The sequence below is a fragment of the Aquarana catesbeiana genome, linkage group LG11, assembly GCF_042186555.1.
Source record: "Aquarana catesbeiana isolate 2022-GZ linkage group LG11, ASM4218655v1, whole genome shotgun sequence".
Taxonomy (NCBI): Eukaryota; Metazoa; Chordata; class Amphibia; order Anura; family Ranidae; genus Aquarana; species Aquarana catesbeiana.
This window is the reverse complement of record NC_133334.1, coordinates 36757602-36785138: the sequence shown is the minus strand read 5'-3', so window position 1 is coordinate 36785138 and position 27537 is coordinate 36757602.

The window sequence follows — 27537 nt, the reverse complement described above, 5'->3', positions numbered from 1 at the left end:
AACAAGTTGTTATCCCTTCGGTCCCGATCTCGGATAGGCAGGGTTGTCCCTTGGGTCACGGTCACCGATAGCCAGGATCGTCACAGATGGCGACTGTCCCCTCGCTCACACACTCTCCAGCTCCAGGCGGGTTCAAGAGGTCAGAGGCAATCGAAAAATGGATGGAATCATGGAGAAAAAAGAAAACAGGGGCTCCACGTGGCGTAGGTCAAAAAATAAAAGGATTTTATTGGATAAAAAACCTCATTCCACATATGAGAGGAGCGACATTCGGACTCTTGCCGGTATGGAAGAAAGCTCAAGGCCCTCTTGCATGGGAGAAGCATCAGTAGGTCGGATGGCTGAGCTGTTCACTACCCAGGACAGAGGGGGATGGCAGCGTGGAAAATGCCTGTACAGGTGTTGACTTGCGGTGCGAAACTAAGGATATGTGGCTGAGATGGTAAGCCAAGGTGAGGAAAGGCGAGGGCTGGACAGACCCACAATAGTTGCAAGAACTCCCACTGATAGGAGTAACTACTCCACCCAGTATATGGTCGGCCAGCAAAAACAAAATAAGACTTGTAGCTTCCTGCCTGCACAAAGACAGAGAGACAGGTGATGGTAGTGAGTGTAATGATCTGGCTTACAGATTAGTGGCCCCTGTGCAGCCCGCTAGAGCCGCAGGTGCAGGATCACCTACCATGTACAGTATGCGGTCGGCTAACGGTTAAAATAAGTAAAAAAAAACATGATTTTTTAAAAATATTCAAGTAATTCTGCTTGGGGAAGGAGGAAGTGTTAGACCCCTTTCACACTGAGCCGCCCCCGGCATCGGCTCTAAAGCGGCGCTATTTTTAGCGCCGCTTTAGCAGCGCTATTCGGTTGCTAGCGGGGCGGTTTTAAAAATCAAAATAAGTAAGGAAAAACTTGGATTTTTTTTTTTTATATTCCAGTTGTTTTGCTTGGGAGGGAGGAAGTGTTAAAATGGACCTATCTTCCTTACAAGAGTTAAGTTCCATTTTAAGTATCTGATCCCGCCATGTACGCACTGCGATGCAAATCTGGCCAGCTGCAAGAGAAACAGCAGTAATTCCTTTTCCGAGCAGAGCCCCTGTGATCTACAACATTATAGAGCCTCAACGCCAGCCACTGCCGAATAACCCGAACAATGAACAAAAAATGGAAAGCGTTCATCCATGTAACACATTTCTTTCACTTTCCCCAGAATATCTCCAGACAGCAAGGCAGTACAGTACACTGCACTTTATCGTTTCATGACCAACTCTAACAGACCGTAGAAATGAATCCAGATTAGGGGAGATAAAAGTTCTAAATAAGGAAAAGACCGTTTTTTATTTTTCTTTAGCATTGTTGCTTCTTTCCTGTGAAATACTGTAGAGACTCGACTTTAAAAATTCACTCTGGATAACAAAGCCAGTCAAAAAGGTTCTGATGTTATGTTGAGAGTTCACTCAAACTACTTTTAAGTAGAACTATGTCCTGCCGTACAAAAAAGTGTACTAGCACTTATTATATTATTACAGTTTTCTGCAAAGTCCCACACATATCTGTTGATCAAGCCAGTGAAGTCGATTCTAATGCAGTTTCCTGTGATGAGGTGGATACAATTCTGCAGTGCTCCTGATGGCATAGCAAAGCTGCCAATCTCAATGTTTCTAAATGTAAAATAATGCACCTAGGGGAAAAGAATTACCTGAGAGAGTACCACATTGGGGGTACAGTGTTAGCCAGCACTACAGAAGAAAAAAGTTTGGGGGTACTTATTTCAGATGATTGCAAAATGAGCAAACAGTGTGACCAGGCAGTAGGAAAAGCGAATAGAATTCTAGGATGCATCACTAGAGGGATCACCAGCAGGAGGAAGGAGGTCCTGATTCCTCTATATAGACCTTTATATCACTAGAAGGATCACCAGCAGGAGGAAGGAGGTCCTGTTACCTTTATATAGATCTTTATATCCCTAGAGGGGTCACCAGGAGGAAGGGGGTCCTGATTCCTCTATATAGATCTTTAAATCACTAGAGGGATCACAAGCAGGATGAAGGAGGTCTTGATTCCTCTATATAGATCTTTATATCACTAGAGGATCACCAGGAGGAAGGAGGTCCTGATGCCTCTATATAGACTTTTATATCACTAGAGGGATCACAAGCAGGATGAAGGAGGTCTTGATTCCTCTATATAGATCTTTATATCACTAGAGGGGTCACCAGGGGGAAGGAGGTCCTGATTCCTCTATATTGATCTTTAAATCACTAGAGGGATCATCAGCAGGATGATGGAGGTCCTGATTCCTCTATATAGATCTTTATATCACTAGAGGGATCACCAGCAGGAGGAAGGAGGTCCTGATACCTCTATGTAGATCTTTATATCACTAGAGGGGTCACCAGGGGGAAGGAGGTCCTGATTCCTCTATATTGATCTTTAAATCACTAGAGGGATCATCAGCAGGATGATGGAGGTCCTGATTCCTCTATATAGATCTTTATATCACTAGAGGGATCACCAAGAGGAAGGAGGTCCTGATGCCTCTATATAGATCTTTATATCACTAGAGGGATCACCAAGAGGAAGGAGGTCCTGATGCCTCTATATAGATCTTTATATCACTAGAGGGATCACCAGTAGGAGGAAGGAGGTCCTGATACCTCTATATAGATCTTTATATCACTAGAGGGATCACCAGTAGGAGGAAGGAGGTCCCGATTCCTCTATATAGATCTTTATATCACTAGAGGGATCACCAGAAGGAAGGAGGTCCTGATTCCTCTATATAGATCTTTATATCACTAGAGGGATCACCAGGAGGAAGGAGGTCCTGATGCCTGTATATAGATCTTTATATCACTAGAGGGATCACCAGCAGGAGGAAGGAGGTTCTGATTCCCCTATATAGATCTTTAGTGAGACCTCATTTGTAAAACTGTGTCCAGTCCTGGAGACCTCACTTACAAAAAGATATTGATAAGCTAGAAGGACTTCAGAGACGGTTAACAAAAATGGTGAAAGGTTTGGGGGATAAAACATATTGAGAGAGACTTCAGGAACTTAATATGTAGAGTCAGGAGGAAAGAAGGGAAAGGGGAGACATGCCTGAAACCTTTAAATACATCAAGTGGATGAATGAGGTTCAGGAAGGCAGTTTTTTCGATATAAAACCAAAATCAAGAACATGGGGACATGGCCTCAAACTATGTGGCGGGAAGTTTAAAACTAATCTTAGAAAGTATTATTTTACTGAAAGGGTAGTTGATGATTGGACTAAACTACCAGCAGAGGTAGTGAGACAGTCAATGGTAAACAGATTCAAACATGTTTAGGATAAACATATATCCATAGTCAGACAACAAAGTTAACAAAAAACAAACAAACAAACAAACAAAACAAAAAAACAACAACAAAAAAAAAAACACACACAAAAAAAAAAGGGGCAGATTCGATGGACTACTCTGTGTTTTTCTGCCGCCACTTTTCTAGGTTTCTAAAATATTGCAGGGGGTGTGGTTATCAGCATTGCCACTGCTGATACACACTTAGGCAGGCCATACATGGGTCGAATTTTGAAAGAATTTTCCTTTGAAAATCTTATCTAAGAATTTTCGTAAGAATTTCGCACCATTAGTGGGCTGCAACAACAGCCGATTTTCATGCGGCCATCACATTTGAGTAATTGGGCAAGTTGGAAATTTTTTGAAAAACAAACGATTTTCTAATCAATCATGGGAGAATCATGCGAGAAATGTAATCGAAAAAGAAATGCGCATGTACAAGGAAAGAAAATTCCCAGAAAGAAAAGAAGATTCCCAGCCACTAAAATTAATTTTCTGTAGCAACAGGAGGTGAAATTGAAGTCTTGGTTGGTCGAATTTCGAAAACAATGGTGGCACCATCCGATCACAAAACGCAGTAAACTTCTGATTTTTCAAAAGAAAATTCTTTCGAAATTTGGCAATGTATGGCCAGCCTTAGTCCTGACCACTGCTTTCTGGATTCTCAGCACTGCCTTTAAAGTTCATTTAAATCTTCACCTTGTGAAACAACCCATTCCGCTTAACCGAGCACCGCATATATACGGAGGCAGGGCGGCCGCTCTGCGCCGAATCACATACCTAGTACTTGATTTGACACTTCCGGGATTGGGGCATGCATGCTCGCAGCCAGCGACCCACAGCTAATCTGCAGGTGCCGCGGACTTGATGTCTGCCGTCATCTGCAGATCATTAGGCAGAGAGCCAGAACGGTGATCTGCTTATGTAAACAAGGCAGATCGCCGTTCAGTCAGTAGGGAAGTCATTGATCCTGTGTCTCTGCAGAGCAGGAAAATGGATAAATGGCTTCTCCTAGTAAAAGCAGCTCCCCCGCAAAGCATAAACACTGGCTAGGCACACAGTTAACCCTTTGATCGCCCCTGACGTTTAACCCCTTTCCACCCAGTGTCATTAATACAGTGACCGTGCATATCTTTAGCACTGATCGCTTTAGTAATGTCACTGGTCCCCAAAAAAGTTTCAAAAGTGTCAGTTAGTGTCCCGACTGTCCACCGCAATATCGCAGTATCCAGCTATAAGTCGCTGATCGCCGCCATTACTAGTAAAATAAATAAATAAATATTCCATAGTTTGTAGATGCTATAACTTTTACGCAAACCAGTCAATATACGCTTATTGGGATTTTTTTTTTCCAACATGATTGCGCACCAGTGCAGAAAGCAAGATGAACGAGTTTGGGGTGGAGGAACTTGACTGGCCTGCACAGAGTCCTGACCTCAACACCTTTGGGATGAATTCGAGCGGAGACTGCGTGCCAGGCCTTCTCGTCCAACATGAGTGCCTGACCTCACAAATGTGCGTCTGGAAGAATGGTCAAACATTCCCATAGACACACTCCTAAACCTTGTGGACAGCCTTCCCAGAAGAGTTGAAGCTGTTATAGCTGCAAAGGGTGAGCCAACTCAATATTGAACCTTACGGACTAAGACTGGGATGCCATTAAAGTTCATGTGCGTGTAAAGGCTGGCTTACCAATACTTTTGACAATATAGTGTATACTTCATCCGGTCTAAATGACCCAGCACAAAGGACTTGGGTGTGACAAATAACTTTTCTGCCTGGGGGCGGGTCCATGACAGCCTGGGACCGCAGGAAGTGAGCTGGGTGATGGTGGTTATCATTCAACCTGGAAGACTTCAAATATCTCATGGGCAAAAAGAATTACCGAGGGGCCAGTACTGGAGTGAAGGTGAGCATTGCAGCAAAGTCTGCTTATTATATTTCATCTTGTATGGAGCTATTTGTTTTTTTTTTTTTTTTACCTGGAATTCTGCTTTAAGACATACTGGGGTAGGATGCTGGTGGATGGATGAGCTCTAAATGAAAATGTTATTTGTGAGCGACACCACCATTTGTATGCTTATTAAGAAGAAAAACGACTCTTTTGAAAACAACAACATCTCCATCTTTCATCCATCCTGCCATATTAAGATACATTATAATAGCTGAGCGGGGCGTCTCATCAGCATGGGAAGAAAAAACAAGATTTCCTCGCAATTCTAGGGACGGCCATAGAACCGGGCTGAGAAGCCATGAATCCTCTCAGCAACAAGGCCATGCGAGAAAGGTTTATGAGGCTATAAAGTCAAGCGACCTGCTTCAAGGAAGCGATGAAAGGTCCTTTAATGAAATTGTGTTTTACACACAGACAAACGCGGTGGAGAAGGCGATCGGTATCATTGGGCTCCCCGGGCCCGGCAGAAAGCACTTGCCTAGGCTGCCTCGGAATGTTTGCTAAAGGCCGAGCCTCATTTAAAGCTCCATTTAATCTAACAAACAGCAGTTGTAGACAATATGCAGATTTATGGAGGATTGTGGCCCTGAAATTAAAGAACATTCTGCTACAGCGAAAAGAATTACCTTTAAAGCTGAAACCCTGGCAGATATAAAAGGAAGTGACACCAAATGATATCCTTATTCTACAAAAATAACCCATACACTTCCACTACTTCATGGGCCTGCAATCTATATTTCATATGTGAACATAAAGTGTTGCTGTCACGTACCAGGTAGGAAGAGCCTGGTTTGCAGAGGAAGGCCTCTCTTACACCTCTGACTTGGGGGCCCCTGATAGAGTAGACAGGTGGCGCAAGAGTGCAAAGTCGCACAAGTGCAGGTAGTCGTGCTAGCTGCTGGACTACTGGTGGAGCGGTATGCCAGATGACAGTGGATGTCCTGAGATGTCCCGGGAACAAACCGGTACTTGGACATGGTCAGCGGAAGAGCAGGTCCCACCAGCAGGTGGACAGATGCTTGCAGCTAGGTAGCTCCGTATGGACTAGAACGTAAACATCAAGCAAGCCGGGTCATACACAGTGCGATCATATAAGGTACAGATGCAGAGACTGAAGAGTGGTCAAGGTACAAGCCGGGGTTGGTGTAGTTGGAGAGTAGGAGTAGTCCGAATAACCAGGGTAGGTAACTGGAAGTAGATGCAGATAAACAGGGAACAGGACAATCAACCTTATAAACAAGACAGCACCGATCCTGGGTACTGACCCAGTTTAACCTCTTCCCGCCCGCCGGCTGTCCAATGACGGCTGGGCAGCGCGGCTCTCGTTTTGGGTGGACGTCATATGACAGCCCTCCTGAAACGACCGCTCTCGCGTGTGGGGGCACGCATCACGGCGATCGTGGTGTGGTGTGTCATTCTGACACACCGATACACCGATCTAGGTAAAGAGCCTCTGACGGAGGCTCTTTACCACGTGATCAGCCATGTCCAATCATGATAAACCGTAAGAGCCGTTGATCAGCTTTTCCTCACTCGCGTCTGACAGATGAGGAGGAGAGCTGATCGGCTGCTCTCCTGACAGGGGGTCTGTGCTGATTGTTTATCAGTGCAGCCCCCCCTCGGATGCCCGCCCAGGACCACCAGGGTGCCACCAGGGATTGCCACCACACTGGACCACCAGGTATGCCACCCTAGACCACCAGTGAAATGCCAATTAGTGCCCAGGCAGCTGTCAATCAATGCCCATCCCCAATGCCTGCCAGTGCCATCAGTGATGCCTATCAATGCCATCTATCAGTGCCCATCAGTGCCATGTATCAGTGCCCATCAGTGCCGCCTATCAGTGCCCATCAGTGCCACCTATCAGTGCCACCCATAAGTACCCATCAGTGCAGCCTTTCAGTGCCCATCAGTGTCGCCTATCAGTGCCCATCAGTGCCCACCAGTGCCACCCACGAGTGCACATCAGTGCCGCCTATCAATGCCCATCAGTGCTGCATATCAGTGCCACCCATCAGTGCCGCCTACCAGTGCCCATCAGTGCCGCCTATCAGTGTCCATCATCAGTGGCCATCAGTGCCACCTCATTGGTGCCACCTTATCAGTGCCACCTTATCAGTGCCCATCAGTGAAGGAGAAAACTTACTTATTTACAAAATTTTATAACAGAAACAAAAGAAAAACTTTTTTTTTTTTTTCAAAATTTTAGTTTTTTTTTTTATTTGTTTAGCAAAAAAAAACAGCAGAGGTGATCAAATACCACCAAAAGAAAGCTCTATTTGTGGAAGCAAAATGACAAAAATTCAGTTTTGGTACAGTGTAGCATGACTGCGCAACTGTCATTTAAACAGCGACAGTGCTGATACCTGAAAATTGGCTTGGGCAGGAAGGGGGTGTAAGTGCCCGGTATTGAAGTAGTTAAATAGCCCATTTGGCTCCCTCATCTGTCACAGGATGCGCCGTGCACATTAATGCAAGCATTGTGCACATCTGCATGCGCAGATGCGTGCACACGTTAGCACGAGCTTACACATATCTTCTAAGAGAAGTTGCCTGCAGGAACCATCTCGTCTTCTGACAAACCCTTGCTGACAGTTGCGCTAAAAACTGTGTATTCAATATATGTTAATCCAGTATAATCCACCGTGAAAAACAGTCCGTATATGAAAAAAGTATGGTGCCAACAGCCAAGAGATCGAGGATAAATGCTGTCTCCTTCCCTTCACCAAAGAAGCCAGTCACCAACACCTTAGTGAGACCTGCTTCAAGGAAGCGATGAAAGTTACGTTAATGAAATTGTGTTTTACACACAGACAAACGCGGTGGAGAAGGCGATCGGTATCATTGGGCTCCCCGGGCCGCGCAGAAAGCACTTGCCTAGGCTGCCTCGGAATGTTTGCTAAAGGCCGAGCCTCATTTAAAGCTCCATTTAATCTAACAAACAGCAGTTATAGACAATATGCAGATTTATGGAGGATTATGGCCCTGAAATTAAAGAACATTCTGCTACGGTGAAAATAATTACCTTTAAAGCTGAACCCCTGGCAGATATAAAAGGAACTTCTGTATTCATTAAAGTGACACCAAATGATATCCTTATGCCCCGTACACACGAGCAAAATTTCCGCCGGAAAAATCTTGGATGTGTTTTCCGACGGAATTCCGCTCAAGCTTGGCTTGCATACACAAAAGTTCTCTGAACTTTCGACCGTCAAGAACATCGGTGACGTACAACACTACGACGAGCCGGGACAATGAAGTTCAATGCTTCCGAGCATGCGTCGAATTGTTTCTGAGCATGCGTGTTTTTTTTACGCGTCGGAATTGCATACAGACGAGCGCTTTTTCGGATAGGAACTTTTTCCGACCAAAAAATAGAGAACCTGCTCTCAATCTTTTGCTGGCGGGAATTCCGCCAACAAAAGTCCGATGGAGCATACACAATTTCCGACCAAAAGCTCTCATCGGAGTTTTGCTGGCAGCATTTCCGATCGTGTGTACGGAGCAATATTCTCCAAAAGTAACCCATACACTTCCACTACTTCATGGGCCTGTAATCTATATTTCATATGTGAACATAAAGTGTTGCTGTCACGTACCAGGTAGGAAGAGCCTGGTTTGCAGAGGAAGGCCTCTCTTACACCTCTTACATCTCTGACTCGGGGCCTCTGATAGAGTAGACAGGTGGCGCAGGTCTGATCAGCACTGATCCTGGGTACTGACCCATTTTAAATAGCTCATTTGGCTCCCTCATCTGTCACAGGATGCGCCGCGCACATTAATGCATGCATTGTGCACATGCGCGTGCGCAGATGCACACGCACGTTAGCACGCAGTAACACATATCTTATAAGAGAAGTTGCCTGCAGGAACCATCTCGTCTTCTGGCAAACCCTTCCTAACAGTTGTGTTATAAACTGAGTAATCAATATATGTTAATCCAATATAACAGTCTATATATTAAAAAAAGTGAAAAAAGTATGGTTCCAACAGCCAAGAGATCGAGGATAAATGCTGTCTCCATCGCTTCACCAAAGAAGCCAGTCACCAACACCTTAGTGAGATGTCCTCCTACCAGAGTTCATATATTCCCTATGTACTGGTGGATCTAACAGACTTTTGGGGATTCGCTCTCTCTAGCGGTGCTTGAACCAGACAGCACAATCTCTGGGATGGTGTCTCAGGGTATGGATCCAGGAAACTACCTCCAACTCTCCATACATAGTAACCTGTAGGAGTCCCATGATGATGAAATGCGTAGGGTGATGTGGCTTGATCACGTCAGCACGTTACCTGGAAGTGGGGGCAGATGCCATCTTGCTTGATCTGGAGTTGTTTACAAAGACATGTACATGTGTTTTATACTAATGTGAGTAGCACTCGCTTTTAATAAAAATTTGTATCAGGGTTTTACACTATTTAGTGCTCTTTATTCGTACGTACTACATATGGAGAGTTGGAGGTACTTTTCTGGATCCATACCCTGAGACACCATCCCAGAGATTGTGCTGCCTGGTTCAAGCGCCGCTTGATGGAGTGAACCTCCAAAAGCCTTTTAGACCTGCCTGTACATGGGGGATCCACGAACTCTGGTAAGAGGACATCTCACTAAGGTGTTGGTGACTGGTTTCTTTGGTGAAGGGAAGGAGACAGCATTTATCCTCGATCTCTTGGCTGTTGGAACCCTACTTTTTTCACTTTTTTTTTCATTTATGGACTGTTTTTCACAGTGGATTATATTGGATTATATTGGATCAATATATACTGATTACACAGTTTTTAACACTTTATGTTCACATATGCAATTTTGGTGATAAATATCTCACTAATGTGTTTGCAGCTTTCTGACATTTAATTTGTACACAAGTGCAGTAATTTTTTGGTTTACAATCTATATTTCATTAAATTGTTTCTTACTGTGTTTTTCTGCCTCCTTGTAACATTCTCCTTGAAATCATGAACCTCTCATTTCCCTTTTATTTCCCTATGTTTGGAATGAGCAGTGCATGTCAGTTGCAGTCATGTCCACTGTTCTATGCACATTATAAATCTCATCGACAAGGGGTCTCCAAACTTTCTAAACAAAGGGCCAGTTTACTGTCCTTCAGACTTTAGAAAGGCGGGATTGTGGCTAGTGGGAGTAGAAAAGGCCCCGAAATCAGTGGGAAAAATAATTTCTTGTTTCAGTGGGAGGAATTGTGCCCCATCGTTGATGTCATTGGACCCATCATTGGTGTCATTGGGAGGAATTGTGCCCCATCATTGATATCACTGGACCCCATCATTGGCGTCATTGGGAGGAATTGTGCCCTATCATTGATGTCATTGGGCCCCATCATTGGTGTCATTGGGAGGAAGTGTGCCCCATCATTGATGTCACTGGACCCCATCATTGGCGTCATTGGGAGGAATTGTGCCCTATCATTGATGTCATTGGGCCCCATCATTGGTGTCATTGGGAGGAAGTGTGCCCCATCATTGATGTCACTGGACCCCATCACTGGTGTCATTGGGAGGAATTGTGCCCCATCATTGATTTCATTGGACCCCATCATTGGTGTCATTGGGAGGAATTGTACCCCATCGTTGATGTCATTGGACCCCTTCATTGGCGTCATTAGGAGGATTTGTGCCCTATCATTGATGTCATTGGGCCCCATCATTGGCGTCATTGGGAGGAAGTGAGCCCCATCATTGATGTCATTGGCCCCATCATTTGTGTCATTGGGAGAAATTGTGCCCCATCATTAATGTCACTGGACCCCATCACTGGTGTCATTGGGAGGAATTGTACCCCATCGTTGATGTCATTGGACCCCTTCATTGGTGTCATTGGGAAGAATTGTGCCCTATCATTGATGTCATTGGGCCACATCCTTGGTGTCATTGGGAGGAAGTGAGCACCATCATTGATGTCATTGGCCTCATCATTGGTGTCATTGGGAGAAATTGTGCCCCATTATTGATGTCACTGGACCCCATCACTGGTGTCATTGGGAGGAATTGTACCCCATCGTTGATGTCATTGGACCCCTTCATTGGCATCATTGGGAGGAATTGTGCCTGATCATTGATGTCATTGGACCTCATCATTGGTGTCAGTGGGGGGAATTGTGCCCCACCACTGATATCATTGGACCCCATCATTGGTGCCATAGTTACACAGTTAGTCTGGTTGAAAAAAGTCCATCCAGTAGACATGGGCGGTTTGTTTCACTCTGAATGAATATTCGGACAAATTTTTCGTTATTCGGAGTTTCGGATAAATCTGAATTCCAGAATTACAATATAATCCCCATCGTTGCTGTCACTGGGCCTTATGGTTTATGTCATTGGGAGGAATTGTGACCCCTTCATTGGTGTCAGTGGGGGAATTATGCCTCATTGGTGGTATCAGTGAAAAAGCACCCCAAGGGCCGTATCTGGCCCTGGGCCGCAAGTTGGAGACTACTGCCATTGTAGAGTAGAAAAGGCCCTGACATCAGTGGGAAAAAATAATGCTCCATTACTTGTTTCAGAGGGAGGAATTGTGGCCATCGTTGATATCTTTGGTCCCATCATTGGTGTCAGTGGGAGTTGTGCCCCATCATTGGTGTCATTGGGATGAATTGTGCCTCATTGTTGGTGTTAGTGGGAGGAATTGCATCCCATCATTGGTGTGATTGGGAGGAATTGTGCCCCATCATTGATGTCATTGGGTCCCATTGTTGCTGTCATTGATAGGAATTGTGCCTCATTGTTGGTGTCATTGGGATGAAGTGTGCCCCATCATTGATGTCATTAGACCCCATTGCTGGTGTCATTGGGAGGAATTGTGCCTCACTGTTGGTGTCAGTGGCAGGAAATACGTCACATTGTTGGTGTCATTGGAAGGAATTGTACCCCATCATTCATGTCATTGGGCCTCATCGCTGGTATCATTGGGAGGAACTGTGCCTCATTGTTCATGTCAGTGAAAGGAATGGCGTCCCATCGTTGGTGTCATTGGGAGGAATTGTGCCCCCTTATTGGTATCAGTAGATTAAATAGTAGAGAGTGGTTTAAACTCCTATAAGTTTACTTTTACTTGGGGGGATGTTACTTTAATTCCTGTCCAGAGCACACAGCGAGAAGTAAGAAAGAACCCCCACACTTAGACAGTTGTCACCATAATAGACGTCCCTAATTTACCCCCACGACTTCCCATCACTTCCTGTCCCAATGATAATGGTCACCAGGACAAAGAAAGAGTGAATCTCTGCAACGGAGATTGCAGAAAGTAATAAAGACCTAACAGGGCTTCTAACCCTTCTGCACTATATCTAAAACAAAGAAAAAAAAATAACCATTCTATGTAATCTTTTTGTCAGCTATAAATACTTGTGTCATGCCTAGTGCTGTTCTTGTGTTATACACTTGAAGGCAAAATGTATGGAACTAATGGACAGATAACAAAGATAACGTAATAAATACCCAAATCAATCCGTAATTACAAGCAACATAAATAAACATGAATTCTTATGTTTAATCGATAGGAATCAATAATCCATATGACTACATTGACCTTGCAGTAGTATGAAAACCGAAAGGTCACTTTTATTCCAAAGCCCAGATGGTGCCATTACCTTCAATGAGGGTAGACAGAGCATGACTTTATTGTTTTAAAGAAAATTTACTGTCTTGCGAAGGTTTTTTTTTTTTTTTCTTTTTTTTTTTTTTTTTTTTTTACCCACACTGGTATACTCCCTTTTGGACACATTTCCACTATTGATCCTGCAATAAATCTGTCATAAATTTTGATTCCAATGAAAATTATGTTGTTGTTTTTTTTTTTAGGAAGCAACAAGACTTTAATATTAAAAAAAAAAAACACATATTTTGTACTTAATATATACTCTAAAGGCACATATATTCAGAAAGAAAATTTAAAAAGTACCCCTTTTCCTCTGTTTCACTCAATCAGTCTCAGGGGAATATTTATAAGACATTAGTTGCACGATTGTCAGAAGAATTTATGAAGGTCCCGTATTATTTCTAAGAGATTAATACCTGTATTGACAGCTCTATCTAGTGACCAGAATGTAGTTTACAAAAAGTAATAATGGGTCCAGGGATAGAATCTATAGCCATCATTTTTGCACTTACATTCCTTTAAAATATTTTATACCCCAACCAGAACATACACAGAATTTTTATGGTGCTAAGACAACAAAAAATCCATGAAAGCTTTTTTAAAAAAAATTCCATATACCAGGGATACCCAACCCCCGGCCCGCGGACTGGTGTTGGTCCGTGGCCTGCTGGGAGCATGGCTACGCGGCGGGCAGAGCAAGCTGGCACAACCTGCACTGCCACTCTCCGACCACCAGAGGGCGCCCGCTTACCTTCTCCAAGCACAGCTACTCCCTTCTCTCTCTGTGCTCATGAAGAGGGAGAAGGGGAGCAAAGAGAGCCAGGCCAGGGACAGGATCTAATAGCACTGGTGAGACAAAGGCTACAACCCCCACCCCTCCCCAGTACATTGGTTGACTTCAGAGCAGCTGGTCCCTGGTGCCAGGGAGGTTGGGACCGCTGCCATATACATTAAAATCATTGAAAAAAAAAACAAAACATACAGCGTCATTTTTCATATACAGCAAAGAATACAGTTGTTTGTTCCTTTCCTTTAGGGATACACTTTTATTCCCTCTACATGTTTCGCCGACACCGGCTTCTTCAGGGGGAGTGTTGCCAGGAGTTAAGAAGCCACATCCATATCTATCAAAAAATATCTGATGCCAACAACCGTTAATCACAACAACGTTTTCGATGTTGTTCCTAAAGCGGCGCTAAAGTGGCCATAGAAGAGGCAATATGGTCCCAGTGTCTGCTGTATTGTTGCTCAAATCCAAGAGGAGGCGCCAGCATGCAAATCTCAATGGATGGTTTACCAAGTATTGGGGTAACAAGTATTGCTTGTAAGGTGTCCCACTGGCATCTCCGTGGCTCCAGCACTTTTTTAAAATATGATTTTAATGCATATGGAATTAAAATAAAGCTTTTTTTAAGGAATTTTTGTTGTCATAGCACCATAAAAATCCCATGTATGTTCTGTTTGGAGTACAAAATGTAGTATACAGTAGTTTTCTCTATTTAGGCACTGTAGTTCAGAAAACTATACCACATTTGGACCACTAGATGGAGCAAAACAGAAACAGAAGGGAAATCTGGATAGGTGCTATCCTGGTAAAACCTTGGGATTCGTACCTGGTCCCAACACCGCAGGGTTGCTTCAGGCACTGGATCCTGAATTAGATTCTCATTAGAAAAAGGGTGCGATACAGGTACAGGGCCGTGGTCCATCTTTATGGAACCCAGACCCTGAAGTCCCCTTTGGGGGGGGGGGGGAAGTACCCTCCGTGTTGTTTTTTTTCGTATTTGTACATGTACCCCATGTCAGTGCTTGCCATCCTATGCCTTTATGTTCTTACAGTAATTTTCCTATCAGCCCTAAGAATTACCAGAATTTACCATAAAGGACGCTTCATAGACCTCAGTAGGATTCACCTCAGGTTTGCAAAATTTCAAACAGGATTCACCAAGTCCTTGGTGAATGACCACCAGTGTCTCCGGGTTAAATTAAGTCCTCATGCACACGGACGTTTTTACAGCTGCTTTTTTGAGCTTTTTTTGCAGCTTAAAAAGGCCTGTCTATGTTAGTCTATGGCTTCATGCCCACCTAGGCGTTTTTGAGCTGCAAGTGGCATAGGCGTTTTTAAGCTGTAAAAAAAACCCAGGACCAGTGGGTTCTGAGAGACGTTTTTCAGCTGTAAAAACGCTCTAACGCTGAAAAACGCTCAAAAACGCTCAAAAACGTCATTCACCAACGTTTTTAGCGTTTTTGATCCATTGAAAAAAAAAAAAAAAATTTGAAAAAAAAAAAAAACGCTCAAAAACGCTAACGCGGAAAAACGCTCAAAAACGCTCAAAAACGCTCAAAAACGCTCAAAAACGCTATTACAAAAACGCTGAAAAAAGCTGAAAAAAGTCACTGCTAAAATACTGGCGTTTTCATAACGTTTTTTTAACAGCCTGTGTGCATGAGGTCTAAGCTGTAAAAAAAACCCAGGACCAGTGGGTTCTGAGAGAGGTTTTTCAGCTGTAAAAACGCTCTAACGCTGAAAAATGCTCAAAAACGCTCAAAAACGCTCAAAAACGTCATTCTCCAACGTTTTTTAGCGTTTTTGATCCATTGAAAAAAAAAAAAAAAATTTGAAAAAAAAAAAAAAAACACAAAAAAACGCTAACGCGGAAAAACGCTATTGCAAAAACGCTGAAAAAAGCTGAAAAAAGTTTAAAAAAATCACTGCAAAGATACTGGCGTTTTCATAACGTTTTTTTAATAGCCTGTGTGCATGAGGGCTTAGGGTAAATCTAAAAATGGCACTGAGAGCTTCTTTCTATGTTAGGACTGAACCCAAGGTCATCCTTACTTGTGACTTTGACTTGCTAGAATGTTACAATGTTACACTTTGATCATTTGGGGGGGGGGGGGGAGTAGACTAAGGAAATAAGGAAATGCCCACAGCAGACTGATGACATCACCGCAGCCTAGGCAATGCCACTTGCTTGGATCTCAAGGAAGGCTTTTAAGGCTAGGTTCACATACACTATATTGCCAAAAGTATTGGGACACCTGCCTTTACACGCACATAAACTTTAATGGCATCCCAATCTTAGTCCGTAGGGTTCAATATTGAGTTGGCCCACCCTTTACAGCTATAACAGCTTCAACTCTTCTGGGAAGGATGTCCACAAGGTTTAGGAGTGTGTCTATGGGAATGTTTGACCATTCTTCCAGAAGTGCATTTGTGAGGCACTGATGTGGACGAGAAGGCCTGGCTAGCCGTCTCCGCTCTAATTCATCCCAAAGATGTTCTATCGGGTTGAGATCAGGACTCTATGCAAACCAGTCAAGTTCCTCCACCCCAAACTCACTCGTCTATGTCTTTATGGACCTTGCTTTATGGTGTGGGGTAGATTTTTAGGGATTGGGCTTGGCCCTTAGTGAAGGGAACCCTTAAAAGAGAAGTGTGGGTTTTTTTTTAACCCATCATACTTACCCAGATGGATGCAGCATCGGACCAATGCTGCATCTGTCCCCTGGTGTCTCTACACTGAGGACCGAGCAATCGAACTCCCCAGATGGCTCAGTTTTCTCAGCTCTCCAAGCGGAGAGCTGCTTCCTGTCAGTCAGCAGCTCTCCTCTCTGCTCCTCCACGCTCATTGGAGCGCTGAGCTGTGGAGGGGTGGGGAGCGGTCATCTCAGTCCCTCAGCAGCTCGCTGAGAGGCTGAAACAGGCATCCTGTCCAGGCACCTGGTGGATCCAGACTTTATTGTTGTGATGACACAGTACCTGGACTGATTCCAGTGACATCAGCAGAGAGCGGACTTCAGACCGGACTTAGAATGCAGATTGTGAGCCAGGCCTTCTCGTCCAACATCAGTGCCTGACCTCACAAATGTGCTTCTGGAAGAATGGTCAACCATTCCCATAGACACACTCCTAAACCTTGTGGACAGCCTTCCCAGAAGAGTTGAAGCTGTTATAGCTGCCAAGGGCGGGCCAACTCAATATTGCATTTTGCAGACTAACACTGGGATGCCATAAAAGTTCATGTGCGTGTAAAGGCAGGTATCCCAATACCTTTGATAATATTGTGTATGTACACAAGGGGGTGCTACATATGTCTGTGTGGAGAGCTGCAAGAACTGGAAAGAGAGATCCTGAGGAGTTGATCAGTACAGCAGAGAAACTTTGTTCCGGTGGAAGAACATTTTCTAAGAGATGTCTTAATGCTCAGAGACGCATTCCAACAGCGGAGGCATCGAGGGCCAGGAAGGGACAGCCAAAGTGGCCCTGGGGGTTGCACTTTGCCCAGGTCCGCTGTGTACTGTGGTATGCCCAGGGCTGGTGCTACCACTAGGCAAACTAGGCAGCTGCCTAGGGTGCACTGCTGCCTAGGGCGCCTGGCCACTGGTGTTCCTACTCTCTTCTCTCTGCAACAAGCAACTAAATCTCAGCATCAGCAGGCAGCCACCGCTCCGTTTGCACATAGTGTCAGAGGCACAGCGGCGGTGGAGGACTGTGTCTGTGTCACAACTCCTGAATAAATGGAAGCAAGCAAACCTTCATTGATGGGCGCTGGTAAGGCTGCATTTGATGGGCAAAGTAAATACCAAAAATTACCGCGCTACTCTATGCAATGAAAAACTCAGTTATATAACTTAAAAAGCTGCAGTCCTAATGTGAGGCGTGCACATACTAGACAAAAATAATTAAAAAAGACTGCGCTAGAAGTCATGTTTGTTTAGTTACATCACATGTCATTGTTTCTAGCGCAGTCTTTTTTAATTATTTTTGCATTTGATGGGCGCTGGTAGGCTGTATTGATGGGCGCTGGTAGGCTGCACTGATGAGTGCTGGTGGGCTGTATTGATGGGCGCTGGTGAGGCTGCATTTGATGGGCACTGGTAGGCTGTATTGATGGGCACTGGTGAGGCTGCATTTGATGGGCGCTTGTAGGCTGTATTGATGGGCGCTGGTAGGCTGCACTGATGTGTTCTGGTGGGCTGTATTGGTGGGCGCTGGTAAGGCTGCATTTGATGGGCACTGGTAGGTTGTATTGATGGGCGGTGGTGAGGCTGCATTTGATGGGCGTTGGTAGGCTGTATTGATGGGTGCTGGTGTGGCTGCATCTGATGGGCGCTGGTAGGCTGTATTGATGGGTGCTGGTGAGGCTGCATTTGATGGGTGCTGGTGAGGCTGCATTTGATGGGTGCTGGTGAGGCTGCATTTGATGGGCGCTGGTAGGCTGTATTGATGGGCGCTGGTGAGGCTGCATTTGATGGGCACTGGTGAGGCAGCATTTGATGGGCGCTGATGAGGCTGCATTTGATGGACACTGGTGAGACTGCATTTGATGGGTGCTGGTAGGCTGTATTGATGGACGCTGGTGAGGCTGCATTTGATGGGCGTTGGTAGGCTGTATTGATGGGCGCTGGTGAGGCTGCATTTGATGGGCGCTGGTGAGGCTGTATTTGATGGGCACTGGTGAGGCTGCATTTGATGGGCGCTGGTGAGCCATCATTTGATGGGCGCTGGTGAGGCTGCATTTGATGGGCGCTGATGAGGCTGCATTTGATGGATGCTGGTGAGGCTGAATTTGATGGGTGCTGGTAGGCTGTATTGATGGACGCTGGTGAGGCTGCATTTGATGGACGCTGGTGAGGCTGAATTTGATGGGTGCTGGTAGGCTGTATTGATGGACGCTGGTGAGGCTGTATTTGATGGGCGTTGGTAGGCTGTATTGATGGGCGCTGGTGAGGCTGCATCTGATAGGCGCTGGTGAGGCTGCATCTGATGGGCGCTGGCAGGCTGTATTGATGGACACTGGTGAGGCTGCTTTTGATGAATGCTTCATTAAAAAAGGTGGGGTATACATGGGCAGGGCAAATGGGGTGAAGTCAGGGGTGGAGCCAATGGGGAGGGGGAGGGGCAGAAAAATGGGGTTTCGCCTAGGATGTCAAAAATCCTTGCACCAGCCCTGGGTATGCCTAGAATTTATTCATGAAGACATGTTAAGTTACTGAGAGGTTTACTTTAACCGCAGCTGGTAAGATCTAGAACTTTTAAACACACAGGGATCAAAAGAAGATCACAGGAAATCAGAGGAAAAGCACAAATATGGTGTTGAAGAGAATCCCGAGAATATGGAGGATATTTTCTTTCTCTATCATTTTCTTTTCTATCAAGAGTCTGTAAGCTGACTAAGCCGGGGAAAGTTAAATCATGCAGATGTACAGGAGGTTGCAGATACATCAGTCGAGGTATTAAGTGAGCAGATGAAAATCGCAAAATGCCATGTTTGCTTCCATCCTTAAAATAAGCTGTCAAGCTGCCCGTGGACGTCACCGGTGTTATATTCTAAGCCATCAGTGTGAAGATTGTTTCTCGTCTTCTCGGCGCTTACAAGGTTATGTCTGTTATAAGGCGACCGCGGATTCCATTGTTCTTTTGGCTCTTTCCCCCTTTTTCCAATCTCCTCCCTCCTTGTGGAGACAATCTGTCATCACCAATGTCTTCATTCCAACAGCTATAATCATCACTTGGACCAAATATCTTTACAGAAAGCCGTTACTCTCGGCGTAATGAGAATCTGTCTATGAACGCGGCTGTTTTTCTTTAGGACAGACAGAAAAAATAATCATAAAAGTTATTTCAAAGTCCCGGGTATTGGCTCTGAACTTCCACAGCCGGAGTACCGCCATTTAAAGAAGATTTGTTAGGTTTTTAGTAGACGCGCTCGCCTTTTTTTAGCCGTAACGGGCAGCGCAAAAGGTGAAGGTCTTGTGCAAATCTCATAACACCATAACAGTGAAAGTCCTCCTTCACATAGGCATTGAAATTTGCATTGGATTTTAAAGGGCATTAGTGCACCTATAGGGTAAGGGCCAGGGGCGGACTGACATCTCATGGGGCCCCCGGGCAATAGGAGATTATGGGGCCCCAAGGCAATCAGAGATTATGGGGCCACATAGTATACACACACACAGTATACACAGACATGTTTTTATTGGCTGTCCCTGGTCCATACTGTCTATTGGCTGTCCCTGGTCCATACTGTCTATTGGCTGTCCCTGGTCCATACTGTCCCTGGTTTTACTGAGGCTGGCAACCCTGATGGTGCCCCCTAGTGGCCCAGGGCCCTCGGGCAGTGCCCGAGTGGCTCAATGGTCAGTCCGTCCCTGGTAAGGAGTCATTTACACTTTGGTTGGGGGGGGGGGGCAGTAAAATTATGCACACATTTTTCCCGCACTCCATCCACTCTGCCTTACAGGGTTAGTTCACCCTTACCAAAAAACTGCCTATGTAGAAAAGGGGTGTTTTTAGATAAAAACAAACATTTCTGACTAAAGTTGAGTAATGCCCTTGCATAGCTCCCAACTGTCCCTGATTTGGAGGGACTGTCCCTGATTCGGAGCAATGTCCCTCTGTCCCTCATTCCTCCTCATTTGTCCCTCATTTTGGTCTGATCTATATAGATGTATATAAAATGCACTTTTTATCTATCAAAAAGGGTTTCCCAGCGCTAAACCTTTCATCTGATTTCTAAATTGCTGCATTTGTAAATTCCAAAAGCCAATATAAAGTAACAGTAGTGGTAAAAAAAAACACTTGTGGGTTTAACCAATCTTGTTTTTTGTACAATTCCCCTTTAAGGGGGCGTGGCAAGAGGTGTGTCATATGCCTGCATACTTTTGCTGATAGGTGCCCCTCATTCCCATCTCAAAAACTTGCTAAGGGTGTAGGCCATTTGGGTACCTCCTGAAGCCTGGCTGGAATACTCCCAGGGTGTTGCTAAGTGAGGCCTAGTCATTACTGCTCACCTCCCCTATCACAGAAGTGAGCTTTGTCTCTCATTCAAACCCCCTTCACATGCTCTTTCTCTCCCCCTGATGCAGTAGTCTGAGATCAGAGTTTGAGAGCTCACTCCTGTTATGGTGGAGGTGAGCAGGAACGACTAGGCCTCACTTATCAACATCCTAGCAACGTTCTAGGAGTATTCCAGTCAGGCGCTGCCCCCCCATCCCCTTCCCCAGCTGACACCCGCTGTGATTGTACACCAGTGGCGGCTGGTGCTCTAATTTTTTTGGGGCAGCAAACAAACCACCTGACCACCCCCCCCACCCCCCCCCCCACATTCGTTTGGTCGCTCCGTGCCCCAAGCCCACCCTCAGGCTCTAATCATGTGCTGTAAAAACAAAAAAACCCATAGAAATCCAATGCGTCCGGCGCCCTGCATGTAGATTAGGGGCTGGGCGCATGGATTAAGGGGCGGCGCCCCAATGCCCCGTATGGAGCGACCGCCACTGTTGTGCACAGCGGGAGTTTGTTAGCAGGTCCAGGCAGTGGTGTATTTAGCTTATGTGCTGCCCTAGGCCTGACTAAACATGTGCACCCCTAATTTAAATACAACTCTACCCTGCCCCGCCCCTAAAAACGCCCTTGTAAATTATCTCATGAAATTACACTGTTAAATGTTTTATGCAGAATTAAGTTCCAAAAAAAAATGTTAACAATAACTTTTGAACAATATCAACATAAAGCTTATCAGTGCCCATCAGTGCAACCTCAGTAGTGCCCATCAGTGTAGCCAATCAGTGTGGCCTCATCAGTGCAGCCTCATCAGTGCCCATGAGTACAGCATACTAGTGCAGCTTAAGAGTGCTGCCTCATCAGTGCCCAACAGTGCAGCCTTATCAGTGCCCATTAGTACAGTCCCATCAGCGCAGCCTTATCAGTGCCCATCAGTGCAGCCTATCAGTGCAGCCCCACTCAGTGCGATGAGGACAGAGGTGGACAACAGGGACAGAAAAGGACGTAGTGTGATGAGGACAGAGGTGGACACCAGGGACAGAGAAGGATGAGGACAGAGAGGGATGCCAGGGACAGAGATGATCGCTGGGGACAGACAGAGAGGGATGCAGTGCGATGAGGACAGAGAGGAACGCTGGGGTCAGAGAGGGATGCTGGGGATAGACAGAGGGACGCAGTGCAATGAGGACAGAGAGGGACGCCAGGGACAGGGAGGGACACAGTATGATGAGGACAGAGAGGGACACCAGGGACAGGGAGGGACACAGTATGATGAGGACAGAGAGGGACGCCAGGGACAGGGAGGGACACAGTGTGATGAGGACAGAGAGGGACGCCAGGGACAGGGAGGGACGCAGTGCGATGAAGACAGAGAGGGAAGCCAGGGACAGGGAGGGACGCAGTGTGATGAGGACAGAGAGGGACGCCAGGGACAGGGAGGGACACAGTGCGATGAGGACAGAGGGACGCTAGGGACAGAGAGGGATGCTGGGGACAGACAGAGGTACCCAGTGCGACAAGGACAGAGAGGGATGACAGGGACAGGGAGGGACACAGTGCGATAAGGACAGAGAGGGACGCCAGGGACAGGGAGGGACACAGTGCGATGAGGACAGAGGGACGCCAGGGACAGAGAGGGACGCTGGGGACAGACAGAGGTACCCAGTGCGATAAGGACAGAGAGGGACACCAGGGACAGGGAGGGACACAGTATGATGAGGACAGAGAGGGACGCCAGGGACAGGGAGGGACACAGTGTGATGAGGACAGAGAGGGACGCCAGGGACAGGGAGGGACGCAGTGCGATGAAGACAGAGAGGGAAGCCAGGGACAGGGAGGGACGCAGTGTGATGAGGACAGAGAGGGACGCCAGGGACAGGGAGGGACACAGTGTGATGAGGACAGAGGGACGCTAGGGACAGAGAGGGATACTGGGGACAGACAGAGGTACCCAGTGCGACAAGGACAGAGAGGGATGACAGGGACAGGGAGGGACACAGTGCGATAAGGACAGAGAGGGATGCCAGGGACAGGGAGGGACACAGTGCGATAAGGACAGAGAGGGATGACAGGGACAGGGAGGGACACAGTGCGATAAGGACAGAGAGGGATGCCAGGGACAGGGAGGGACACAGTACGATGAGGACAGAGAGGGACGCCAGGGACAGGGAGGGACACAGTGCGATGAGGACAGAGGGACGCTAGGGACAGAGAGGGATGCTGGGGACAGACAGAGGTACCCAGTGCGACAAGGACAGAGAGGGATGACAGGGACAGGGAGGGACACAGTGCGATAAGGACAGAGAGGGATGCCAGGGACAGGGAGGGACACAGTGCGATGAGGACAGAGGGACGCCAGGGACAGAGAGGGACGCTGGGGACAGACAGAGGTACCCAGTGCGATAAGGACAGAGAGGGACGCCAGGAACAGGGAGGGACGCAGTACGATGAGGACAGAGTTACAAATTATCCAAAATAATGAATGTCGCATCTAAACAAATGGAACAGAATGAATTAATAATAAAAATAATGATAATAATAATAATAATAATAATAATAATAATAAACATTTTTATTATTGTTATTTATTATTATTATTTTGTTACGCTCCATTCGTTTAGATACGGCATTCTTTATTCCGGATAATTCGTAACTTTGGATAAATTTGTATTCGTTATGTTCACTAACAGCCAAATTTGAAAGGAAATTCCAATACCTATAATTTAATAGTTAGTAATAGTTAAGTTATTGATAGTTAGTTATTATTTCTAATTTTCGGGGTTTTCAGATATTCGAACTTCGAATTTTCGAACTTACGAAATTTTCAAATTTACGAATATTCAAATTTAGGAATATTCTGAAAAATGCATTAAACGGTTTTTCGTTAATTTGAATATTTCAGAATTAACAAATTTGTCGAAATTTGTTAAAAAAACAATTTGGTCCCCCAAGGGCCATAAAGTTCCTCTACCCAAACAGATAGCACAGGAATTCAGTAACTTTTACACCTCTTTATACTATTTATCGACTGAGATAGCTCCGCGAACATCAATGGAGGACTACATCTCCTCTTCTCAGATCCCCCCAGCATCCTGCGGAGGTTAGGGAAGAATTAGAAACCCCATCACCTTAGCAGAAATACAACAGGCAGTTGGCGGCATGAAGCCAGGAAAGGCCCTTAGTCCAGATGGTTTTACCCTCCAATATACTCAGACGCTACTCCCGATATTAGGCCCCTATATGGTGAAACTGTTTAACGCACTTAGTTCAGACACCGAATTTCCGAGGGATACTCTGAAAGCTCACATATCACTCATACCGAAAGAAGGAAAAGACCCGTACTCCTGTAGCAGCTACAGACCTATTTTGCTTTTGAACATAGATCTCAAGCTTTTCACAAGATTTTGGCAACTTGACTGGCACAACATCTACAAGCCATAGTACATTTAGACCAGGTGGGGTTTATTCCCACAAGAGAAGCTAGGGATAACACCACTAAAGTACTTAATCTGGTCCATATAGCCTCCAAAACTCATACGCCCTGTATCTTCCTTAGCACAGATGCTGAGAAGGCGTTTGATCGTGTAGATTGGACTTTCATGATATCGGTTCTTAGACATATAGGCCTTGGAGATCACATGATACAATGGTTTGCCAAACTTTATTTGATGCTGACTGCCCAAGTCAAAGCCAATGGTATCCTGTCGGATCCTTTCCCTATAAGGAATGGAACAAGACAGGGGTGCCCGTTATCTCCCCTTCTCTTTGCTTGGTCCTTGGAACCGTTCCTATGTAAAATTTTTTTGAACCCGGATTTTACGGGAATAACCACTGGCAACACACAACACAAACTATCCGCGTACGCCGACGACCTCTTATTCTCTCTAACTAACCCGGCAGTTTCTCTCCCCAACCTTATGAAGGGGTTTGAGGAATATGGTGCACTATCTAATTTGAATTTTTTTTTTTTGATAAATCAGTAGCTATGGAAGTCCAGATATCCCCAGCTCTCCTAGCCTCCCTAAAGTCCAGCTTTAAGTTTAAATGGTCAGATACAGCCCTTAAATATCTAGGTACCTCTATTCCCAGCAATCTAGCATGTTCATATGAACTTAACTTCCCACCTTTGCTGACTAAGACCAGATTATTGCTAGAAAAGTGGCACAAAGGAATCCACTCATCATTTGGCAAGTGCAACCTGCTAAAAATGTGTATCCTCCCTAAATATCTGTACTTATTCCAAGCCCTACCGATACAGATTCCTGCGCTTTATTTCAAACAGGTACACTCACGTTTTATTAAATTTTTATGGGCACATAAAAAACCTAGACTTCCCAGACGCTATCTCACACTATCCACACAACTTGGGGCCTAGCTCTTCCAGATGTTCGGAAATACTTTCAAGCGATATACCTTGGCAGGTTTATTGACTGGCGACTTTACTATAAAGTAAAACTCTGGGCGCAACTGGAACAGTCACAAACAGACATCTCACTGAAAGGTGCCCTGGGTGCTTGGATTGACTACCTCGACTACCTCCGACCCTCAAAGCCCATCCTCTGATTGGCAACAAGCTTCGTATATGTTCTAGGGCCGTCTTCTCAACCTCCCTTTCTCGAGACTCCTCACTGTTTCCAATCTCTGATAACCTGGAGTTCAACCCTGGCCTGGGAACACGTGATTTTCCGACCCTTCTTCAAAGCGGACTTGATCAAGCTTCGCATTTTGTGAGCATGGGCGGCTGGCCCTCTATTCCACCACTGATGAGTCATTCGGGACAGTTCAAACTTCCCTCCTGAAAGGCGTTACAGTTACACCACTTCTTACACTCTCTTCCGAAACCTCAGAGATTCAACCGCAGCTTAATGACTTTTGAGGATTACTATTTAGATGAAGGGACGGCTGGTGCTCCATTTTTTTGGGGGGCGTAAACAAAGCCCCAATACCCCCCACCCCCCAACGTCACTCGCACGTGATGGGGCCTACAGACAGACAGACAGAGAGATAGATTAGATAGGAAAGACAGATAGAGATAGATAGATAGATAGATAGATAGATAGATAGATAGATAGATAGATAGATAGATAGATAGATAGATAGATAGATAGATAGATAGATAGATAGATAGATAGATAGATAGATAGATAGATAGATAGATAGATAGATAGATATAGATAGATAGATAACTAACTATTAAATTATAGGTATTGGAATTTCCTTTCAATTTTGGCAGTTAGTGAACGAATTTATCCGAAGTTATGAATTATCCCAAATAACAAATGTTGCATCTAAACAAATATAATCAAATGAATTAATAATAAATAATAATAAAAAGTTTTTATTATTGATATTTATTATTAATAATTTGTTACGTTCCATTCATTTAGATACGGCATTCGTTATTTCAGATATTTTGTAACTTTGGACAAATTTGTATTCGTTACGTTCACTAATAGCCAAATTTATATATATATATTTTTTTTTTTTTAACCAATGATATTTTATTCAATTTGAAGTTGTATAACAAGTATTATCAATACAATTACACTACCGATAAGTAAAGAACATAGATTTCAAATAATAACATTCCAAGAGTTGGTGTCCAATCTTGGACATATGGTACATTTTTAAAACATTTTTGCCAATACCTATAATTAAAAAGTTAGTAATAGTTAAGTTATTACTAGTTAGTTATTATTTCAGATTTTCAAATTTTCGGGTTTTCGGATTTTCGAATTTCCGAATTTTCAAATTTAAAAATTTACGAATTTTCGAATTTATGAATTCTTGAACTTACGAATTTTTGAATATTCAAATTTACAAGGGTTTAATTTGTTGAAATTTGTTAAAAAAAGGAATTTGGAACTGAACAAATTGCACATGTCTAGTGCAGCCGTGGGGAACCCTAATTTCAGAAACTCCTATGGGGATTGTACTACATTTATATATTAGTTGTCTAATATATGGTGCCTCAATAGTTGGGCATCCTGTTGGGATGTTGGCACCATGGTATATTTTCAAGTCGCACTACTGCAAGTTCTAATGGAAGTAACAATACAAAATAATAACATATTGTGTCTGCGTCGTCTATTCCTCTTTATTATATGCACTGTGAAGACAAGAATACATTTTAATTGCAGGCTAAGGGGATAACGAGTGATGGTTGTATAAGTCATAGTGCGGATCCTTTCCTCGGAATGTACACTGGAATGTTAATAACGCCGTGTGATTCATCTAATGCTTTAATGACTTACAATGAAGTAGGTAGATAAACAGCTGGGAAATGGTTTGCAAACATGTGTAATGTAGATTTTATTCACTGGGATCGCCATTAAGAGTCATTAATGTTGATTTGCACACATCCCAAGCAAGACAACTCAAGTCTTCCTCCGTCATAAAGAGGAAACATGATTTATCCACAAAGAGAAACACTTTTAATGAAGTGAACATGATAGGACTGCAAAAAATGCATGTTTATGGTCTTCAGATATCTTTGTCCGTAAGATCGGTTTAATGCAAATGATATTATCCATGGACCTTTCAGTAACTCTTCATAAATACATTCCCGACATGTTGCAATACATTGCAACAGAATCATTTAAAATAAGAAAATCCTTGAAATCCAATGCCTAGGCTAGGATGAGGTCATCAGTCTTCTGCAGAAAAGAGGAAGCATTTCCTCGATCTCCTCTTTCCCAGTGATCAGACTTCAAGAAGTAAATAGGGAAGCGGCGCAAACGCCCTGCAATTGCATACAATGCACGCAGTTGCAGCACGTTTGTTCAGCAAAAATAGGGTTAACCGCTTGCCGACCAGCCATGTCATTATACTGCGGCAGGTTGGCTCATTC